General features: G+C 42.1%; 1 long non-coding RNA gene across 1 annotated transcript; it reads left to right on the top strand.

Moving 5' to 3' along the window:
• LOC128453562 (uncharacterized) lies at nt 1-2738 on the top strand. Its single transcript, XR_008341521.1, has 2 exons — nt 1-2059; nt 2217-2738. It is a non-coding gene; the product is annotated as an uncharacterized LOC128453562 (long non-coding RNA).
• The last annotated feature ends 21473 nt before the right edge of the window (nt 2739-24211 follow it).

Raw genomic sequence — 24211 nt, 5'->3', positions numbered from 1 at the left:
CACCCCCCCACCCCCTGCTCCCTGGGAGTCTGCGCCGGGACCAGAGCGGTCGGTCAAACCTCCACAGCCACTGTCAGTATTTCACGTAGAGATTTAGTTTTGATGAAGCAGCAGCGTCATGTTTCACCAGCGTATCAGACTTTCAGCCGCTGGCCGGGTGCAAACACTTGATCCTGGCCTTTGATTGGTTTGTGGTGATCCTGTCTCTCCCCCGTGTCGGGACGTGAACGCCACTAAGAGCGAGTATTTCTCCGTGTGTAATTCTCAGCCTCCAGCTCTAATGTTTCGGTGCTAATCAATTTCTGAAGGCTTTGACTCGTCTGTGGTTTAATAATTAACTTTGGTCTTCGTGGTTTTTTTGTTTTTTTTTATCTCGTGCTGTCGTTTCATTTGCTGCTTTTTCAGCTCGAACCAGACGATTGATAAGACTCCGACTTTAAACTGTAACCTTTAAACTTAAAATCTCTTGACAAATAGAAAATAACATGATAAGAATCTTAAAGACATTTTGTACAACGTAGATTTTCCAAATCATAAGCGATGAATACGTGGAATCATTGATCCTCATTGAGTAAAAAACTAAAGAATAACATATTCTGTTTTTTACAAGACACTAATTATTCAACTGGAATCAACAATTATTTCCTCTTTGTATTAAATCATTTGAAATCATCTCCTGAATCTAAAAAGCTCCGATGATGCCTTTAATTCATTTTTTTTAAGTTAAAATCTGGTGGAACAACTTTGAATGTAGGACGACGCAGTTTACAATTAGCGTTCAATTAAGATTTTCTGTCAGAACACTTTATACCTGCAGCACCGACGTGTCATCATGAACGTTCATCATGTGACTCATCAGCTCATTGTCCATCAAACAATCCAAACTCATCGATGTTCAGTGTCGACGAAACGTTTATGCTATAAAAAGCCCTTTTCAGCATTTTAGCTTGAGAACGATGAATCGATTGTTAAAATAGTTTTATTTGTTGTTCGAGGCAAAACATTTTGTCATAATCGAACATTTAATATTATAAACTGTTTGAATGGCATCGAGTCATATGGACACACAAAGGTTAGCGCTAAAATAATAACCACAGCAACAACGATCAATGCTAGAAACTCAGCAATTTATCCAAATCGTTATCTTTCACACAGGACGCCCCCTGCAGGCCCGTCTGTTTTTAACACTCCTCGGATTTAAACACTATTAAATATAAACCTCAGCGCCAGTTCATCTCTAACTCCACACACACACACACACACACACACACACACACACACACACACACCTACCTCTGTAAATGTCACCTAACAGCAGAGGATGAAGGAAGATGAGCTTCGTTCTTAATAACAACATTTTCATCCTTTTCTTTTTCTGACTTGCTTATGATCATAACGACCAGATTCTTCCTAAATTTTTAAAACGTCAAACCAGAAGGAAGAACAGAAACACACACTGACGTCGTAAAGATTAAAACATGTGTCACTGCTGTCAAGTAAATTCATCTTTTCATATTTCAGCAACAAAATCTTTTTCCCTCCGACCTCTCCCTCGCCTTGTTTTCTGCTCTTACACCAAATCACTCCACCAATAAGACTCCGCTGTTGTTGTTGTTCATCAGCCAATCAGGAGCCAGGGCTTGACACTGAAACCATGACAGCGTGGTTCATGAACGTCACATGATCTCTGACATCACACTAACTCTCAGCAGCGCACGCTTGTTTTTTCAAAAGTTGTAAAAAAAGCACTTTACAATAAAAAGACTGGAGATGAAGTTTGAATATGAATCAAAAGTAATAGTTTCCACTACGAGTCCGTGACAGATCGTCGGATAAAGATAGAAAAACGTTTTCAGATTCTCTTCATCGAAACGATGGTCGTGATGTTTCAGGTGCAACGTTCCTCTGCTCACCAACACTCCTCCGTCAACACTCAGACTGACGCCTGATGTTTTACAGCTCAGATACTTCTTCTGTTTGAGAAATCATTCCTCCTTCATTCATGTCCAAGTCATTTAGCAGCATTTCAAAACTAAACCGGTTTGTCTGGATGTTTGTCGTCCGGTAGATTCATAAAAAAAAATCCACTCAACTGTTTAAAAGACTCCGTTACATTCCACATGAAATGCAGTCATTCACAGTAAAACAACAGATTAAAGGTTTCTGGTAATAATTCATATTTAATTGATATGCAATATAAATAAACACAGTCAGAGGTGATCCTCGCTCATTCTCACATGACGGGGAATCATCCGCTGTCGTCGTTGAGGTTTAAAACAACGTGAATCTCAAAACCCGGACGTGTTGAAGGTAAAAGACGCTGATTATTCTTTTGTGATTGTGCTCAAACTCATTTGGAAAATATAATATGTGCAATATGGTTTAGATAGAGATGAATAATCCAAAAACCTGAGCAGCGTTCGCTTCACTCCAGATTATCGATGAAACACTCAAAGAGCCTCAGAGCGAAGACGCCTTTAATAATGTGAGATTATTTTTTTCCTCCCACATGTTCCAAACATTCATTTTATTTAAGTTTTATCATTTGTGTTTTATACTTCCATGTAAATTCATTTAGCTTTGTTCCGTTTAAGTGTGCTATTGTTTTTCTGTTTTTTTCAATGTAGATTTTTATTCGCAATGCCTTACAGGTGATGTAAATAAACTGTAAAAATTGTCTTTCTTTTCATATAATGGCCACTAGTTAAATGTGTAAATAAATATCTTAGCAAACGGAATATTGTTGTGTTATGTTTTTTTCTTTTCATTTAATCTGAGGAGGAACTCTGCTCATATCTGCTGCGAATTTCAAATTTGTCATAATTGTTTTTTGTGACAGGAAATTAACATTGAGGTGGGTTTCTTTATAAAAAATTAAATTAAGCTGTAGAGATCAAAATGAAAGGATGAAAAAATGAGCACGGGAGAAAGTGGAGGTAAAGAAAATTGATATTATCTGAAGATGTTATTTATCAGGGTCACACTTTAAGACATGTAAGTAACAGACGTAAAAGCAGCTTGATATATTTCTGTATCAAATTTTTTAATAATTTCATGATTATTGTTGATGTATTGTCATGTGAGGCGATTTCAACATGATTCCTTCTAAAATATTTTAAATATGAATTCTAGAAAATACTTTTTTTTTACAATATTTGAGTAAATGCACTTGCCACGGCTGACCAGCAGGAGGACATCTGATCCAGTGGCATGTGTCATGTACACATTAGACCACGAGGTGGCGTGCTATGATCAGTTTTATCACGGAAACTGTTGGTTTTCACGGATCATTTATGAAACATGTCAAAATATGTTTAAAACCATGAATATGAGAAATGCCATTAATTCAAAGCACCATGTACTCTTGGAGATTAATACGTGTATTTCCTCAAATATCTTTTATTTTTATTTTATCAAGATTTAGCAACAACACAGGTCTGGAGCCCCTCTCACGAAGCATCATGGGAAATGTAGTCAAACCATAATATTGTCAGATTATTGACAGAAAACAACTTTTTTGTTTTTGGTTTTCAGAGACAATTATTTAAATAAGAAAGATTCTCATGGAAGATCCTGTCAAAAGAATTACTGTATTTTCTTCTTCCCTTTCAGATGTGAAGCTTCTAACATGGACGCTCGATCGCAGTCGCTTGTCGATGCTTCTATCTGGTCTCGGGTCAGTTTTACGTCTCAGATCAGACGGAGTCAGTTTCCAGAAGGAACCTGATTCAAAGCGTGTGTGAAGATCTTGTCTGTGCAGCTTCAGCAGCAGATGATCCTCAGTCAGGGGGCTCAGGTATTTCCGAGGCCTGCGGTGGAGGAGAGGCGAGGCCGCGAGGGGCCTCCCGCCGCCTCAGAGCGAGGGGAAGAATCCGTGGAGGTATTTGGAGCCAGTCTGGGGGCTTTCCTGTGGAGGTGGGGGCTGCAGGGGAAGAAGGAGGCTGGTGCCCCGGGGGCCTCTGGGATACCACAGCGGGAGGTGGGGAGGCCGAGGTCACAGGAGGCGGCGTGGAGGAGAATGGACGAGTGTTTAAAGAGGAGGAAGAAAACACCAGCAGCAGCAAAGTGAAAATATCATTTAAATTAAGTTAAAGTTCAAATTAATTAAATATCGATCAGCCACTGACGGACGATGTCACAAAGGAAATAAACATTAAGAAAAAAAGCTGTTATAGTTTACTCCATTAAATGTTTGTTAACTGTCACAGAATCAAAAGATATAAAAACTAACTGGATATTTATAAATTAATTAGTTTAATTCAGTGATTTAATAACGTCACCTTAATTTAGGCTATGGAGGCCAAATGTTGCCAAAACATTATCAATCGATTAAAATCTAATCCTCTTGCTTCTGTTTTTTTTAATCTTAAATCCTTGGGAAAATTGGAAAAAAGTCTTTATTTACAAATTTTACATCAAATTTTCTTCCCTGTCTAATATTTTTACTACATTTATAAAGCTTAATTTGTTATTTGTGATTACAAAATGGTAAATATAAGTATATAAAAATGAAGTAAATAACGAATATTAAATAAACCCTGTGTGTATTTAATATATACAGTTACATTTTGTATGGCAAGTTTCTGCATTTATTCATACATTTATTAAAATTATTAAAAAGTTAATTTCCAGCAGGTGAATAATCTAAATAGAAAATAATTTGATGATTAAAAAAGTAGAAACCTTGTTATTGTTTATTGTGATGCAGACGTAAACCCAAGGGTGACATCACTGGTGGGTGTGGTCACAGGTGCCGGCATCTGGGTTAAAGTAAAGTTAAATAAAACAAATGTCACAATTAGGCTCCTTAAATCTTTTTTTAAGTCAGATTAAACTTAATTATTTTATTTTTTTTCTGCAGTAAATGATCTCATGGTTGTTTTATTTTAGAAAATATTAACGTGTAACAACTTTTTCTTGGTTTACTCAGAAAGAAATTGTAACTTAAAGAACCATTAACCAACAGTTTTCCCATTAAATATCTAGTTCTCTATAAACTGGAAAAATGAAACCTAATAATTTAAAACCAGTCATGTAAATTATTTCCCTGAACTCCAAAGTTAAAATGATGAGAAATCGAAACGTTAAATGAATGATTTTTAAAATCCTTCATCACGTCCCTGGTATTCAACCAGATTAATCTTTTCAGTTTTTTACGCCCTCGATGCCTCGAGAAGTTTGAATGATGAAAATAAATATTTACGTCCTCATTCATTTCAGTGGGGAGGAAAAGAAAAGAGGGAGTAATCGGAGGTGAGAGAGGAGGACGGAGGTGAAGCCGAAGGGTCAACACACTGTTTCCTGTCCTCTGGGACGTCTGATCACTCATCTCTCCTCCTGCACTCTTTCATCTCTGCCTTCGCTCTCTCCCTCTTCCTCCTCTCATCACTCCATCACCACAGGCTGTTTGCTTTCAGTCCACGGTGACCTGCCGAGGACCAGCCCACCAGCACAACCGCAGCGTCTGATTGGCAGGTAGAAAATGGTCACCTGTCAGCGAGCGGGAGGACACTTCAGATAAAGCTCGTGGGACTGTACGTTAAATATTAACGACAAATTAGAAAGAATTATGAGCCACATTTAAAATGTTAGTTCAATTAAATTATGTTGAATAATTAGTTCAAGTTGTAGAAAGCTGCTGAAACAAAACTTCAGGGAAGAAAATGAAAAAAACTCAAAGTTGAATCAACAAGTGTTTAGTTTCACTGATGAACATTTGTTGGAAAAGTTTTGTCTGAAGTTAGAAAACTTTGTGTTGTATAAAAATATACATATATACACCTGTCAGCGAGCAGCGAGGACACTTGAAATAAAGCTCGTGGGACTGTACGTTAAATATCAACGACAAATTGTATTGAATTATTAATAAAGTTGTAGAAACCTGCTGAAACAAAACTCAAGATTCGAAGTTGAATCAACAAGTGTTTAGTTTCACTGATGAACATTTGTGGGAAATGTTTTGTCTGAAGTTAGAAAACTTTGTGTTACATAAAAATATACATATAAACGTATATATGCTCTGATATATCAGCAGATATATAAATAACAGCCTCCAGAAATCCACTTTGTTTGGTCTCTGGTTATTTTACTTTGTGTTTAAAGTTATTTATTAACATTACTGAATCCCGTCTTAACAAAATTCATACTTTCTCTCGTTTTTTGAGACTTTAAATTTATGCTTGGAAACATGTAATTCAAACAATTAATTTACCCGATGAGTTTTTTCTTTTACAGGACACAAAAATGGTCACGAACAAAGTTGAGTAATTTGAAATCTCCAGGTTTCCTCTCTGACCCGGGACGTCCCACCTGTGGAAATCCTCCGACCTCCAGCGGCGGCAGAAAACTCACCCGAGCTGCTTTCCTTCCCATTAGGTCAGTGGTCGCCCCCAGAGGCCAATTCTCTTTAGCTCCCCTTTCACTCCCCGCACAGCGAATACCACCGGGTCAGACGGAGGGAAAGCCGCTAGGCGCCGAGTTGCAATTAGATGCTCCATTATATAAAGGCATATTCAGATAACAGGGGCACCAATGAGGTCAGTACGTGCCTTTTGTTGTGGGATTAATGAGATTTTTAATAAAACAAAAAAATGCCTCCTTCCTTATTGTAATGACCTAATGAGTGTGCCGGTGGCGCCGGGCCATGTTGGTGGGAAAGTCCCGCGGTCGGACCCGTCTCTCGGTGCCCCCCCCCACCCCACTCCACTTCATCCCTCCATCCTTTTCCTTGCACCTGCATCACCCCCCCAGTGCCGCCCCGTGCTTTCCGGGCCCCCCCCTCCAGTGTTTGTATTCAAAGCGAGGAACCAAACGAGTGTTTAATTACCATAAAATGCTATCGGCATTTAGCCCTCTGACACAATGAATGGCAACATAGAGCTCATTGAGGTTATCAACAAGGGGACCACTGGTCAATTGGGTCATTGATTTGGATTGTTTGACAGACCCGGAGCCAAGGCCGCAGGAGCAAGCAAAGTTCAAAAATCCCCCTCAGTTGAATCGAGAAGTTTGTCACAGAATCTGTTGGAAGGGGCTGTCAGGAGCGATTAGGGGGCATGAAAGGCCTCAGCGATCAAACGGGGCCTGTCCCAACGCTGCACATTTAATTAGAATTTGCATGTCTTTGTCCCTGACCCCTCAGCAGGCATGATCTGATTACAAGGGTGAACAGTTAGCACCGGGGGAACGGGGAACTCGCAGCGAACCACCGCACTTATTTATCTTAACGAAACCCGTCGGCTGTTCAGGACCACGACAGGTCCTCGGCCTCGCGGCGTCTCAGGGCGGTCGGACCACGAAGGAGGTCGGACGCAGCCGCTCGCCCGGACACGAAGTTCAAGTTCCGCTGCTCACGTTCCATTTTTCCTGCTGCTTCGTTTTCATCTCCCACTGAATTGTGGGAGTTTGGGATTGGAAGAGGGGGGGTTGGGGGGCTGAGGCGCTCGCTGGCTCATTAATTGGAAGGCACAGCGACCTTTGACCCCAATGATGCAGGGTGACAGGGCAAATGACGAGAGGCGATTGGCTGGCAGCTTCAGCGGTTGAACGTGCCACCAGTGGTGTTCCAGAGTGGAAAAGGGCAGCGAGGAACAAAACACGGCTCCACTCGTTCTCTCCTTTCTTTTCTTTCTTCTCTCCTTTCTTTGTTCTTCTCCATTTTACCTGTCGCGGCTTTTTCTCGTCTTTTCTTTTGTATTTCATTTTTTTTACCCGAAGGTTGAAAGTGAAATAATTATGAGGGGATTGTTTTTTTTTAAATAACAAATTTGATTTAATCTTAACCTTGAGAATCTAATTTGTAATTTAATTTAATATTCAAATAAAATATTATTTGCAGTTATATTTGAATTGAAAGATTTAAATTGAACACAGATTATATGGAAAAGTTATTAATTTATTTCATCATGGAAAAACTCAATGTGAAAACTGCATCAGGAGCAAATCTGAACAATCTTATAAGAAATAAGACAAATCAAAAAAATTGGTTTAAAATTTTCAAGGATCTAGAAACAATTCATTTTTGAGTTAATGTTAGAAAAATTTGATTTTCATTTGTATTTTAACAAGAAAAAAACTTAAATATTTTCCGTTTGTTAATCAAAATTAAACGTTATTTTGAATTATACTTTTTAATGCAAAATTACACTTCTATACAAAAGTCAGTTTAAATTAGATTTTTTATTGAATCAGAATTAATTATGAAAATTGTGTCAATTAATATAAATTAATAAAGTTGTGATAATGATCATTTGTGACAAAAACAACAATAATAATAATAATAACAATAATTATTATTATTATTACACATATTAGATTTAGATTCGGATACTTCTTAATAACAGTATTCATCTGGTTTGAAACATTTATTTTCATTAGTTTATCTTCAGCATTTGAATTTACAGTTTTATTTTGTTTAATAAAATCCAGAAAAAAATCCTTTAATTTTCACACTAATGAATCTGTGACAGTAAAACTGATTTGATGAGATGGTTTCATGCGTTTGGACAGGATGTGTGTGTCTGTGTGTGTGTGTGTGTGTGTGTGAGAGAGTCGGAGGTTCGTTAGTGTGTGTGTTTGCATGTCGTCTCCTCTCTCGTCTTTGTTGAAATGTCTCCAGTGTGTCTGGGATGGAGACACGCACTCTGTCCTGCTCCCACATCTCTTCACCTCCTCCTCTTTTCTCTTCATCCGGCTTCTCTCCTCTTTTCTTTACGTCCACTCCTCCTTTTTTTCATTCTGTCACTTCTCCTCTTCCACTTTCTCTTCATCGGCCTTTTTCTGCCTCTGGTCTTCTGACTTCACATCTGATTCCTTTGCTTTATGGTTTCACTTTCATCAGCGTCTCTGACCAATCAGAGGTCGGGGCTGTGTCCATGCAGCTGACATCATTTTACACAGAGGACGTAAAACTGGATTCTACATTTAAAATAGTTTACAGTAACGTCTTCAGCTGCTTTCGTCCTTTTTAATTCACAGTTCTGACATCAGCCGAGCTCTGATTGGTCAAAAGTTTGTCATCCAGAATCTCCCTGAAGGTCTCACGTCTAACGCTGGATTATGGGAAGTTGAATAAACTGGTTTTTGAACTGTGTTTGTTTGTGAGTTCTTGAAAAACCTGATTTGACCCTTTTTAAACAGAATGATCAGGAACACACAGGTTTATAAATGTGGGTAAAGCAGGTGATTGACTCCTTTTAGAAGAAGAGTCTCTGTTTCTGTTAAGTTCAAGGTCACAGGTACTGGGAACTGAAGCGCTCTCTCACCTCGCTGTCTCAGTGGTGACCAGACAACTGAGTCTACACTGCCAACACTCAGAGCGTTCTTCAGGGTGTCATGTTTCACCACTGCCCATCAGAGCCGATACGAATCTGTGTCTATTCACATTAGAGACTAAAGTGATTTTTAACCGTGGGGAAAGAGGCTCAACAGTGTAAAATGTTGAGGTTATTTTAATCCATATTTTAAAAACATTGCTCCATCCGCTGTTTTCAGACCTGCACTGAAGTCTGGACATGTTCCTAAAATGTTCTGGAGGTTCTGTACGTGAGAACACAAATATCCAAGTCAGGTGCTCTGGACATTTTCAGGCTCTCTGAGGTTTCTAAGTTCCTTCTTCCTGTTGAGGGTAAAGAACATGAAGAGGTTTCTAACACGTGACGGACGTGAAACAGGAAGAACACAAGTATCTCAGGATGAAGAAGAGGAGGAGTCGTACACGTAGAAACACGAGGAGGTTCCAGACCGACGCTGGTGTGTGGATGAGCTGTGAACAACAACACTGATGAATTTATACATCATGTCCATCCTATTTTATTTCTCCACTCGTTCCTCCTCTTCCTCTTTGGTTCTTCATCAGCTGATTGTGTTGCTGATCAATCACGATCATTAACTTTCGGGACCAAAACGTTGGAGATCATCCAAACCCGGTGGCGTTCAGATTTACGTGTTTCTTCACGCCATGCGTTGAAGCATCTCCCCATGCGTCACGCTCTGTGTTCAGACAGTTTGGCTCCATGTTGCTCTGGAGCTTCTCATTATCGGCTCCTCTTCGCTCTGATGCTGAAAAAACTGACGCAGGCGCTTACGTACGTGAATCTTACTCGGTCTCCGCTGCGTCACGTATATGTTTGATCGTGTTGTTTTGTTTTATGAACGTTTCAAAGACGCAGCGTCCTGGGAATCGCTTTATCGCCGCTCATTTTCCAAATGACAGGGGCTGACGTTGGAATGACGAACGTTGAAATGATATGATTTCGCTCGCCGAGCTCGGTGCAGCCGGGCGGAAAACGGGCTCCTTGTGCTTGGCCGTGGTTTCTGTACTCCCTGAACCCTGAAATAATGACCCTTCCTTGTTCATTAGTGTCTACTCGGTCAATCATAACACATCAGAAATGAGTTTAGCATTCAGGCGCAGGACAATTGACCTTGTGTGTGCCCTTCCTCACCAGCGAGCTGTCACAGGGCTTCATCCAAATTGAGGCAATTAGCTGCGATGTGTCTCCCCCATTAAAGCTGAGTGTTTCCACTGTGTCCTAATGACAGCAGCAGGACATGGTCTAATCAGCCGCGGCGTTTCCCCAGAGTTCACATCCACTCCGAGCCGGCACACCCAGGGCGAGCCGACGGTACGAGAGACAAAAAGCAAACGGCAGCGGTGACGCCACAGGAGGAATCGACCCGAGGACACAGGTAAACAAGTGGAGGCGTCTGATATAAAGATGCTTGAACTCTTTGTGCAATAAAAAAACATACAATTCTTGCAGGTAATGAAATTCAACGCTGAGTTTTTAAAATAGTTTTTCAAAAGTCCCAAACACCAGTCTATCTCTTTATCTGCTCTCAGACACTGAACTCCTCAGCTCCTCTGTGTTTTCTCTGGAGGAGGTGAACGTAAATGTCCCAGTGAGACACTCCACAGATTCTACAGAGTTTCTCCTCCTGTATAAAGGGACACATCCAGGAGAGGTGGATGTGTGAACACAGCACACGCCTCACTTCCTGTCTCTGTCGGCTGCACCCGGCTGCTCCACCTCTCACCTGTCGAACGAGTCTGTGCAGAAAACCTCCGGCTGTGTTGTTCAAGTGTGAAACACAAACTCTGGAGAAACTCCGGAGAAAATTCATGTCGGAAAAATATTGTAAACACGTTCCAAACGTCTCGCTGCAACGTGACTGAGAGTTCGGGACAAACTCATTTTATTAAAAAAAAACTGATTCTGTTGAATATAAACTTTTTATTCCTCTCAACCTCGTCTTTTCTTTTTATTGATAACATTTGCTTTTAAAGCTTTTAAACTCAATTAAAGGAAAAGTACTGAACCGACTTGACGGGGGGGGGGGGGGGACATTTTGGAGCAGATCCAGACAAACAGGCAGATGTAGGATTACATTTCTATGTTCTTTAACTTGAGTGGCGCCGTGAGTCGATTCCTCAAACTCTGGACCTTCCTCTCACTGTCTACGTGAAATGTCCCAATTAAAGTGAAGAAGTCAAGAAGTCAATGGTTCCACCTCCTTCCATCACGACACCAGAGAGAAACAAATCTTCTTTCCGAGTTGACGTCTTCGTCTTCTACGTGTACGGCTCCTCCTCTTCTTCATCCTGAGGTACTTGTGTTCTTCCAGTTTCACGTCCGTCACGTGTTAGAAACCTCATCAACACGTCCACTCGCTCACTGGGGATTTTCCAGACATTTCTTTCCTGATTTTAAGTTTTTATTTAATTTAAAAACTGTATTTTTCCAGTTATTTATTGAGGTGAAAATGTTAAATAGAAACTTGAGACATTCTCCTGTTAATAATCCCACTAACACTGAACTGGATCATCTCTCTAAACATCATATTTAAAAGGCTCCGAACAGATCAGTAGAAATACATGGTCCAGATTCTTTGCATCAACAGAGGGATTTGAACTGGCGTCACAGACCCGCTCCTGTAACCTCCAGGTCGCCGCCTGAGCGCCCAAACGGGATCGGCGCTGATGAGATTCCTGTCCAGTTGACCTCCCCCTGTCCTCGTTCAGATGAAACATCCCATAATACAGCCTGTTTGTCCTGACCTCACATGGTCTGAGGTTGTCGGGTTATGTAAGCTCCCTGGACTGAATCTACACAAACAGATTCTTCACCGAGCGCCAGAGGACTGAATACGTTTAAAGACGTATCACAACACAGACGGCATCAACACACACACACACACACACACACACACACACACACACACACACACACACACACACACACACACACACACACACAGAATCTAAGTGCGTAGTGGAACTTACTTAAATGAAAGATATGTTTTATTTACCACATTTTAGTCGACTTGCAGCAGAGAGGTGCTGATCAATGTTAGTTTTTAAACACTTCTCAACACATCACTGTGAATCACTGTCTGTGAGACTCAGAGCTCGTCAACGATTAAAACAACTTCTTCTTTAACAAATCATCACCTGGTTTGTTCAGTTTGACTCTTCACAGTTTTCAAATAGCAGATATTTCACAAACTCATTTTAATATACAGAGAAGATTTGTCAGTTTTCATGTGTTTCCCTTCTTTCCTGTGGTTTTCATCCAGCAGCAGCACATTGCTCTGTCTACACTCTTTCTCCAACCACAGATTTTATACCAAGCTTAACCTCATTTAGAAAAACCTCCACAGCGCCACCAGCAGGCTAACAGGATCTTTTTCCTGTTTTACAAGGAAGATGCTCAGTGGAGGAACAACCTGCATATGGAAATCAGGAGGTCAAGCTGCTTGACCTCAACCAAGTTGAACTTTCATTTGAACTAAACCTGTAAATGAGACTCCAGAGAAAACGTTCATAGATGTCAAAGATCACATTCATCTACAACATCACACAACCAATCACATTCATCCACAACATAACAGAACCCATCACATTCATTCACATCACAGAAGCAATCACATTCATCCATAACATCACATCACATAACCAATAACATTCATCCACAACATTACAGAACCAATCACATTCATCCACAACATCACAGAACCAATCACATTCATCCACAACATTACAGAACCAATCACATTCATCCACAACATCACAGAACCAATCATATTCATCCACAACATCACAGAACCAATCACATTCATCCACAACATTACAGAACCAATCACATTCATCCTCAACTTCACAGAACCAATCACATTCATCCAAAACATCACATAACCAATCACATTCATTCACAACATCACAGAACCAATCACATTCATCCACAACATCACAGAACCAATCACATTCATCCACAACATCACAGAACCAATCACATTCATCCACAACATCACAGAACCAATCACATTCATCCACAACATTACAGAACCAATCACATTCATCCTCAACTTCAGAGAACCAATCACATTCATCCAAAACATCACATAACCAATCACATTCATTCACAACATCACAGAACCAATCACATTCATCCATAACATCACATAACCAATCACATTCATCCACAACATCACAGAACCAATCACATTCATCCATAACATCACATAACCAATCACATTCATCCACAACATCACAGAACCAATCACATTCATTCACAACATCACAGAACCAATCACATTCATCCACAACATCACAGAACCAATCACATTCATCCACAACATCACAGAACCAATCACATTCATCCACAACATCACAGAACCAATCACATTCATCCACAACATTACAGAACCAATCACATTCATCGACAGCATCACAGAACCAATCACATTCATCCTCAACTTTACAGAACCAACCACATTCATCCACAACATTACAGAACCAATCACATTCATCCACAACATCACAGAACCAATCACATTCATCCACAACATTACAGAACCAATCACATTCATCCACAACATCACAGAACCAATCACATTCATCCACAACATCACAGAACCAATCACATTCATCCACAACATCACAGAACCAATCACATTCATCCTCAACTTCACAGAACCAATCACATTCATCCAAAACATCACATAACCAATCACATTCATTCACAACATCACAGAACCAATCACATTCATCCACAACATCACAGAACCAATCACATTCATCCACAACATCACAGAACCAATCACATTCATCCACAACATCACAGAACCAATCACATTCATCCAAAACATCACATAACCAATCACATTCATTCACAACATCACAGAACCAATCACATTCATCCATAACATCACATAACCAATCACATTCATCCACAACATCACAGAACCAATCACATTCATTCACAACATCACAGAACCAATCACATTCATCCACAACATCACAGAACCAATCACATTCATCCACAACATCACAGAACCAATTACATTCATCCACAACATCACAGAACCAATCACATTCATGCACAACATTACAGAACCAATCACATTCATCGACAGCATCACAGAACCAATCACATTCATCCTCAACTTTACAGAACCAACCACATTCATCCACAACATCACAGACCCAATCATATTCATCCAAAGAACCAATCACGCCCACTATCCCAGTACAGGTAGACGCAGCCCACGGAGGTGATGACGACAGGACGTACGTTTGTCAGACAAAATTCTTTAATCCCTTAATTACAACGTGAAACCAAAACTAATATGAAATCAACTGAAACTGGAACAAACACATGAAGTTTGTTCAGACTCTCAGCTGAGAACATGTTCAGTTGTTGTAGCAGCGACTTTTAATTAGTTTTTCTTGTAATTCAAATTACAAGTTTTACAAACTTTGCAAATTTGCCTTAAAGTACGTATCATACCTCAGCAAAATCTCCTTCAACCAAAGAGTCATTCAACAAACTGCAGTACCCATGATACCTTGCAGTCATTAGAGCATTTTAACTCCATTGCACCAATCAGAGAGGTCAAGACGTTCCTCTCACGTCAGGAGGTGAAGCAAAGAGCGGATTAAAAACGTGAAATACTTCAAAATGAAAAGATGAATGACAGAAGAACAATGCGAGTCAGCGAGCTGGTTGGGGAACAAGCGTTCGTGCCGGCCCAGCCTGTGTGCATGTGTGTGTGTCTCTTTCTGTGAATGAAATAAAAGCTTGTCTTGTTTAGCAAGCCTCTAACAGCGCAAAAGGCTAATAGGGCTGACCCGCCGCTCACCCCGCAGCAGCAGAGGCAGAATGAGAAAGAAAAACAGAGGGAAGAGGAGCCGGTATTCTTCTTGTGCATGAACGAGAAGGGTGAACGAGGGAACGAAGCAACCCCGGGTGGCAGATTAGTGCAGGTTGTGCCCCTCTGAAGAATGGACGGAGAGACGGAGGAGGGAGGAGAGATGGAGGGATGGAGGGATGGAGAGGTGCAGGGAGGGGGGGGCAGGCGCCTGATGAGAACAGAGAGAAGAGGAAACGTCTGCGTGTGTTTCATTTGACGAGCAGAAAGGAGGTTTAAAATAACCTTCGAACAAATATACATTTATAGACATTTATATAGAGAACTTGAACAGTGAGATGAGAACTAAAGGCTTCACCTTTGGGAGCAGCCACGTCGTCCATCTTTATTTATGCAACCTGTTTGTTTACATTCAACCAAAACGTCCATCTTTACCAAACTTTAACCAAAGTGCTTCTGCCACACACTGCCTACACACACACACACACACACACACACACACACACACACACACACACACATACACGCACACACACACACACACATGCACACTTTCTGTTCGTCTGTTATCACTTTTTAGATGTTGGGGCGGGTCACTGTCAGAAGGAGGATGAACTCATACACACACTCATAACATGTAATATGAGACACTGAGGCCACACACACACACACACACACACACACACACACACACACACACACACACCAGGGGGCGCTGATGTAGAGTTGGGTCACCTTGATTTTAGAGTTCAACCTCCCTGTCTCTCTCTTCTTCTAATGGCGTCCGTGTGCTGATGACGACACTGTGATGAGGTCGAAAGCTCCAGAACGTGTTGGTTTATTTGACTCTGTCGTCTTTACTACTGATTCTCAAACATTGTTGTGTTGCTGATGACCTCGACAGTAACTCTGCGATGTCTGCAGGTGAAAGTTGTCGGAGGTTCAGAGGTCAGAGGTCACAGGACCAGTCTGACTCGGAGGAGCAGTGATGGATGCAACAGGAGGTTCACGTCCGACCTCCACACGAAGCTGACGAGACTTCCTGCAGCCGTTGTGTGTTTGTTGTTGACGACTCACCGCAGCTCGGAGGAGGTGATTGGCGCACAACAGATCCCTTCCTCCTGTAAACCGTCCGGTGGCCGAAAACCAGGATGTGGCACCTTCTAAAAATCCCTGATGTGTTGTTGGGGAAACAAGCTGCAGCGATTAGTGGCTGTCCCGGATTTCATCAGCTACAAGACGGAGAGAGAGACGAGGTACCCGCTACTGACAGAGCAGGGACAGGCTGAGTGTGTGTGTGTGTGTGTGTGTGTTGAGGCTCTACTTTAAAACAAAAATAAAGGCCTTATCTTAGCTAATGTGAGTGTGGACAGAGTCAATGTCCGAGCTGCAGCCTCCTGTCTTTACTACACACACACACACACAAACACACACAAGAACACACACACACACACACACACAACCACACACACACACACACACACACACACACACACACACACACAAACTCGTGAATCGCTCCTGGACAAATCCCATCACATGAGGGAAACTGGGCTGAATTTCAAACCATAAACTGTCTGATTTTAAATATCTTTGTGTTTTTCCAGCTAACGTGTCGATAGCTCTGCCAAAGTGAAGGATTTACACACACACACACAAACACACACACACACACACACACACACACACACACACACACAGTGGTTAGTGGTTACCAGTCGGGCTCACTGGTGCGGAACAGAGGAGCAGTAAGGAGCTCTGAGATGTTAACTGACAGCTCCAGTGTCTGACTGGGTGCGGGTGGTGTCGGGGGGTTGGAGTAGGTGGAGGGGCGGGCGGGGGGGAGTGTTCTTATTAGGCAGCGCTGTGTGGGCTTTGACCTCTCACACACTTCATGAGTTCACTTCATGAAGCTCACAACCTCCACGCTCACATGTGTGATACAGTTTGTCGTGTTTTTTTCTGTTTCTGTTTGTTTGTTTTGTTGCGTGTTGTTGTCGACTTGTCGCAGATCTGAGGAGGTGATACAAACAAACGTGTCACAGCTGCGTCTTTCAAACTTTATTATCAAACTTCATCCACGTCTTTCCAAAAGGCCTCAGCTTCACCGGCTGTGGTGTCATCAGTGAGCAGGTCGTGACTCTTCGGACCCATTCACACCAGGTTTGGTTCACACCAGGTTTGGTTCACACCAGGTTTGGTTCACACCTGGTTTGGTTCAGACCTCTTCAGTTCAGTCTGGTCGGTCGACTGTTTCTCGTCTGTTTCTTGGCGTCAGGCTAATGTCAGATTAACATTAATTTCTGTTGTGTATTAAAAAGGAATTAGCAGCGTTCCAGCTCTCTGCGTCTTCAGATACATGGACACCACCCACCTCCTGACCCCCCCCACCCACCCACACACACACACACACAGCTGCCTCACTGAGCTTGAACACTCGAGGATCATTAAGATCATGGACCAGAGGTTTTAAGACTCATTTACACTGAATGAATATTATCCAAAGATTAAAACTTTAAATTTCTAAAACACATATATTAGAAAGTTGTAAGATTATGCTTGTGTTTGGTGAGTGGTCAGAAATAAACTGAGACATTATATTGACTTTGAGGGACTGTTGTTGGACGTCTCGTTGCAATAATGTGACTGACACCTGTCTTCTGTGTAACAATCAGCAGGGGGCGACAGTAAACATTGTCCGAAGGAGTTCACGTCCCAATCTCTAGTTTCTAGTCTTGTACCCCACTTCGATTGACAGGTATTACCGTCCAATGGGTGCTGGCGGCAGGTGTTGGTGGGCGTGCAGTGTCCTGGAGCTCTTGGTCAGACTCCGCCCACTTCTCCTCCATAAAAAAAAAATCTAGATGTCAAACTGAGGCTTCACAACAGCAGATGCTTGATCCAGCGTCTGATCGGGTTAAACCTGTGAAATCAAAAGTGTTGTAACATGACAGGAATGTTTCATCCTCGCCAGCTCTAGTAAATCTACTTTGGTAGATGTGTTGTTGGGGGGGGGGGGGGGGGGTGTAACCGCTGCCGATCAGTGATTATAAAATATCAGCTGTTGCACAACGTCTGGATCACCTGAGAGCAGAAGCGCCAGTCGAGCCACAAACAAGTGAAGGGTCAGATAAACTTTATTGATCCCACACAGATCGCCTTCCACAGGTGAACAGGACGCGCTCCTCCAGCCGCCTCTCCGAACACAACACCTTTATTTGTCCATATACCTTTATTTGTTGATGCCGTTCCTCCCTCTGATTGGCTGCCGGATCGCTCTGGGTGGTTTCTGATGCACGCCGACATCAAAAGCTGCTGAACTCTACGTGCACTCAGACATTTATGTTGATTAAATGGTATAGCTCTCGTGCACATGGAGGCTGGAACAGGAGGATTGATTTAATTTTCATCCCTCAGCTATTCTGTGTGTGTGTGTGTGTGTGTGTGTGCGCATGTGTGTGTGTGTTATTTGCCTCCTGGCTACAGGTGTGAACTGCTCTGACTCCTTAGTTGTGTAATAAAGTTGTATGGAAAAAAAGAAGGCCTGTGTGTGTGTGTGTGTGTGTGTGTGTGTAGTGAAAGAAGTGAAATCCTTTAATTACAGGTAGCAGCTCACATCATTTAACAGACGTGGTTTACACAAGTCTGAAAACTACACCAGGTGTAATCATAGCAACAGTGATGAGGTTTAAAAGCAGGCCGTCTCAGTGTGGGCGGAGCCTAAGACTGAAGCAGGTTATCTTTGTTAAAAGAACAGAATTAGCATCAGTTTGCATGAGACTGGGTTTTTATTTGCTGTTGGATTATTGTTAAAGCTGCATGTTTGTGTTTGTGCTTACCTCTCAGTGTGTGTGTGTGTGTGTGTGTGTGTCAACAGGGTTTCCATCCCCACCCCCTCGAGGGATTTCATTTTCTAGGTCTTCAGACTGACCAATAGGTTTCAGGCTCAAATCCCACCTTGACCTTTGACCCCGACACTAATTAGCTACGGCCTGAGCGCTGACGGCTATAACACACCCGCCGCGGCTGAATAGAGAGCCTCCCAAGGTTGTCTACAAAAGACCGAGGAAGCTGAGGAGGCCCGAGACGCCTTGAACCTTTAAGCCGTGACTGAGGTGATCAGGGGGCGGATGGAGGCGTTTCCCGAAGCTTCAACGTGACCTTTGTTCGGCTCTAATCCTTCACACAAATAATAAGTTGTCAGTGATGAGGTGACGTTTGGGAAAGTGGGTGATGATTGTTGAGGTTCACAGACTTTGGGGCCAATTCTTAGGGCCTCGAAAAACAAAAAGTCCCCGTTTCATCAAACCCACTGTTCAAACATAATGAAGTTGACGTCATCATCTGCGTCTTCTTCTCCGGGAAAAATCTGTTTGCATAAGACAACTTTTAAAAATCTTTTATTATTCGTTTTATTTGATCGAATTTTATTTGATCTAACTATTTTCTCACCTTTAGCATTTAATAGTTATATTTAAGCTCCAATATTCTTCAGTTTTTTGCTCCTAACTCTTCTACTCAATTTGTTTATTGTATCCCTGCTTGTGATTATATATGAAACGTTTTATTTCATTTAGTCTTGTGGGATGTTCCTGGTTGGATAAAATTATGATAAATATAAATATAGTCCCTTAATCTCAAACGTATGAAATAAAAAATAACTGCATGGATTCAGAGAAACGCACAAACTGTATCTGAACTCCCTCAGACTGACAACAGAAGGAATCAGTGGTTGTCGTCCAGTGTGGGTGTGACACACTAACACTAACAAGTCGTAACAATAGTTCATAAGGAAACAGACCCAGGTGTCAAAAGCTTTCACGTGACATTAGCTCAGTGAGAATGAAAGACGGGCTCCAAAGTCAACACAGGACGACAGTTGGAAAGACGAGGAGGAGGAGGAGGAGAGAAAACGGAGATGAAGAAAGGATTGAAGACTCAGGCCGAGCGCAGGATAATTCCCCCGCCTCAGTTATGGCACCTCACAGCAGAACGATGGGAGGGGCGGGGCGGCCTGCGATAAAGGTCACCACCTCATTGATGCTCATTTTATGTCTTAACCTGCTTGAGTATGTGAGTGATATTTTTATGGGTTGACTCAAAGCTGCGTTTCATCATGTGCTCGTTTCGAGAAAAATGAATTATGATTGATCCGCTGTGTGGGCGAGAATCCGCCCTGCCCAGGATTCATGACGTTTTGAACCGTGCAGCTCACAACGTTTCTACATTTAATCCTCTGATCGTCCACTGTTGAATCTTTGGTTGACAATGGTTTGTGATTTCCAGATGTGTTTTAACTTTAAATATCTGGTTGAACGTGTTGTTGCTGCACCTTTAATAAACAGCAGCAGCTCGGACCTTTAGCTTCATCTCAGAATGTTCAATGTAAATCAAATTTGACGACGCATCAGCAGTCCCGCCTCCTGCTGCTCTACAGGCTCCGCCCCTCGCCTGAATGTTCCCCACATGTTCCTGTTGCTGTGAACGGAGTCTGACCCGGAAAACAATCTCCTGCTGCTGTTTCACAGGAGAAAACACAAAGTTCATCTCTGAGAACGACAACAGTGTTTTCAGCTCTGAGCAGAAAATCCTCTGACAAACTGAAACCTTCTGCGTGGAGCCTGACAGACGAGGCCCAGGGCGAAACAACCACATCACACATGTTTGTGCTCATGTTTGTGAAAACAGAAAAATTTATGGACGAAAAATAAACTGAAACTGTTGAACTGGGGGAAGAGACAGAGTCAATTATACCTTTATACCAAAAGTATGTGACACGTATTTGTTTTGCGTGTTTAAGTTAATTGTATGAAAGTATGCTGAAAGTATGTCGGAGCTGTGTGTGTGTGTGTGTGTGTGTGTGTGTGTGTAGCATCCTGCAATATCACTGTTTGCAAAACACGCCTCCCACAGCAGGTATGTGTCTCCTGCACCCACAAACAGGTAAGAACAAATCTGCAGCGTCCAGAGGAGATGGTGCTGCCTCCTCGAGAGGATCCTTCACATTCTTTCCTTTGTAGTGACTGAGAGACAGAAATTTCGGCGTTAAATCACGTCTGCATCGACTGAGCTGCGTCTTTTGTTTGGCAACAAATATTAGAACCTAAAATATTTAGATAAGCGTGTTTTAGTCCTAATGGGACGTGTTGAGTGAGGCTGCAGACACCACAGGCATTTCATGTGTCACCACCGTGTCGTCACTTTAACACCACACATACTGATGGAGGTTGCCAGAGGAAACAAGGAGCCTCAGGAGGCGTTTTTTTCTTTGGTTTGTTTGTGAAGAAATGACCAAACTGGTGCAGAGATGTTTAAAGACAGTATCTGTTTATAGAGACCATCAGCGACTGAAAATAAAGACCAACAACACGTCTCTAGTTCCTCTCATTGAACAAGAATGAGGCCGAAATATTTAGTATGAGTCAGAGACCGTGTTTTACTGATCAAAGGGAAGCCACGCCCATACACCCATCCCACCAATCATGAGTCACTCTCAGCTGTGAATCATCACATCTCAGCCCGTTTGATATATCATCAAATGATTAATTAGAACCAAACTGATCAGAACGACCTGAAATGACAGAAACCTTCTTTGACAAACATTTATTTAACGTTTACTTTTAGTTTTTAGTTCGGTTTATGTCCCATCCGCTAACATGGAGGAGGAGGTTTTATGCCCTATACTGCAGCAAGACACAAGGGGGCGATAGTGACATTTTGGTTCAACTTCCGGGAGCCGTCATGTCGTCCATCTTTATTTACAGACTGTGGTCATGGACCAGGTGTGTCACCACGTCTACATGCCAACATGTCAGACTCCATCCATTGTCTCCCATTACATTTTGTGTATATAGTTTTGTTAAATCAGATCCCAGCTCTGTGTTTCCTTATTTAATCAGCTGATGAATGTCATGGTTCCTGTTCATTAACGGCCACAGAAATAAACAAATACTCTTCACTTCCCTCCAGCATCAGTGCAGAACCAGAGAGGATCCATCCCCGGACCAGTGCACCGAGCCGGCCTTACGTCACCCGGTACCTAACCCAACCTTAACCACTGACCCAAAAATCATCCTTCTTCCAATTGAGAACAAGTCTTTTGTCTCCGATGGGATGAGTTGTCCCCAATTAACCGGTCTTTAGTCTGAAATCTGTCCCCGAAGGTGGCCTACGACAGACACATTCACACACACCCTCAGTGCTCTGCTAATCAGCGTTAGCCCACTGTCGCCTGTTGCTAATTGAACAGTTTGTTGTGTAAACACTTCAACACAACCGGCCTGATTTAGACACAGTCTCCTCCCTCCCTCTCCCGCTCCCTGTTCCCTCACCTCCTCACCTTCACTCCTTTCCTTCCTTACTGTTAGCATCCATGTTAGCGACGGCGTGTGTCAGGGTCGTTGGTGCAGAATCTCTCAAACCAGGTCGAGTCTGAGGAGACAGGAGACGTGTTCGACCAGATGCTTCAACCTTCCAATAACGCTCTTCCACCACAAGGTGGCGCTCATTGTTTCCAACAACAATCTGAACGAAATAAACCTGGTTAATTGAAAAATTATTTTCTTTGATTTTATGGTTTTGGCATTTCAATGAGAACAGAAAATACACAAATGAAATAATCAGTAAACAGGGATTTAAAAAAAATATATTTACTCATATTAGTTTGAATGTGGCCTCATATAAACTTTTACATTGTAAAGCAACAATAAAAAACTTCATGAACCTGCCAATCATATCCCAAAATATTTGAATGATTTATTATATCTGTGGTTCAGTTCATGTCTGGAAAAAGGGTTTGGAATCAACAGAAACTCATTTAAATCTCGAACTTTTATCTGAAAACACGTCTTGAAAAGTTTAAATAAAAACTTTTAAAAGTTTATTATGTAGATGACTAAGTTTGGATTGTACAGACTTAGTGTTTCTACATAAGACTTTTAAATTTTGAGCTCAGTTACAGTTTGTGTGTGTGTTCGTGTGTGTGTGTGTGTTTGTGTGTTTGTGTTCATGTGTGTTACATTCAGGGAACTCAGATAATTACATTCATTCCACACACTGATAACAGCACTGCAGTGAATTTAACTTTCTTCATCTCACGTTGGTTAAAATCAGATTCTGAGTTAAATCTCTCTCTGTCACTTGTCAAACAAAACCACCAGGAGATTAACAGAAGCCATAGAAAAACCGTCTCCTGTAATGATTGTGTGTTTGTGTATTTGTGTGTTATCAGTGGCGGAGCAGTTAGCGAGCTGATAGTGCCGACGATCGCCTGCTGTCTGCGTTTACTCTCCATCCTGAGCTGCAGATAACAGCAGATCACATCCAGACAACACCGTCCCCGAGCCGCTGGCTGCGACAACAGAGCAGGGATGTCGAACAGCGGGGGGGGGGGGGGGGGGCGAAATCACTCAGCGCTCGTCCAGGAGAAGAGCTCAAAGAAGTGAAACTGAAGGAGAAGAATCTGCTGAAATCTGTTCCACAATAACATCTGACATGGAAATTACACATTTCATGAGTTTGTAGTTGTTTTCAGACCTGAACTGAACCACAGACATGTTCCTGACATGTTCTGCAGGTTCTCTACTTGAGAACACGAATGTCCGAGTCGTCTGACCGGGACAATCCCCTGCTGCTTCTTCAGACGTGGAGGACAGTCTCCGGAAAATGTTGGACACACCTTTTACCTCCAGTATCCAAAACATTCCTGTCTTTCGAAAACCATCTCCTACTCTCTCACTCCACTTCCTGTGTCTCAGGAACTAGTTACCAAAGTCTCATCTGGGTTTTAATCTCTTAACGTGATGAATGAGCTTCGTATGAATGAGAAAAAAAAACGACGCGTCAGGCTCAGCTGGAGGAAACCTGCATGTCATCTTCAGATTAAGAGTGAAAGTTTCCTTCATCTCAGCGCTAACAAGTCCAACTCAGAGTTTTTTCACTAAACCCAGTTTCTGGAAGGAGGCCCAGGTGTATCTGTAGCCGGGGTCACTGTGCCTTCGTCTGAATCAACACGCTGCAAACACAGCCGGAGGCGGCAGCACAAGATATGTCGAGTAATTGC

The sequence above is a fragment of the Pleuronectes platessa genome, chromosome 12 (assembly GCF_947347685.1).
Source record: "Pleuronectes platessa chromosome 12, fPlePla1.1, whole genome shotgun sequence".
Lineage (NCBI taxonomy): Eukaryota > Metazoa > Chordata > Actinopteri > Pleuronectiformes > Pleuronectidae > Pleuronectes > Pleuronectes platessa.
The sequence above is the reverse complement of the archived record's forward strand: the minus strand, read 5'-3'. Positions and strand labels throughout refer to the sequence as shown.